This window comes from Galeopterus variegatus, unplaced genomic scaffold (assembly GCF_000696425.1).
Source record: "Galeopterus variegatus unplaced genomic scaffold, G_variegatus-3.0.2 Scaffold6048, whole genome shotgun sequence".
In the NCBI taxonomy this organism is placed as follows: Eukaryota; Metazoa; Chordata; class Mammalia; order Dermoptera; family Cynocephalidae; genus Galeopterus; species Galeopterus variegatus.
In genome coordinates, this window is record NW_007732159.1 from 14,064 (window position 1) to 14,469 (window position 406).

The window sequence follows — 406 nt, forward strand, 5'->3', positions numbered from 1 at the left end:
TGTCTCCTGCGTTGGCACGCCCTAGCATTTATAGACTTCCATACGTGCTATTCATTCCTAGTCAGCCTATAAACACTGGCGGCAACACCACAAACTGACTAGAGGCCACTCTTCGGGCTGGGACGACCCCCTTCCATTCCCAGGAGGCCCCTCGCTTGCTTGCCCAAGGCACTTTTCCACTCTCTGGACACAACCTAAGCTCCGCAATAAACTCGAGTCTCCCCCTCTCCCCTCACTCGGTACCTGATGGCGTGCTGTGAGCGTGGGTGGGTGGGTGGGTGCGGAATAGAAGAATCACGGCTGGATGAGTCGGGGAGTTCCACAATAATGCTTCACAACAAATCATCCCCAAATTCAACGGCGTGCCCCGATAAGCATTCCTTCTCATGCTCACGGGTCAGCAGCG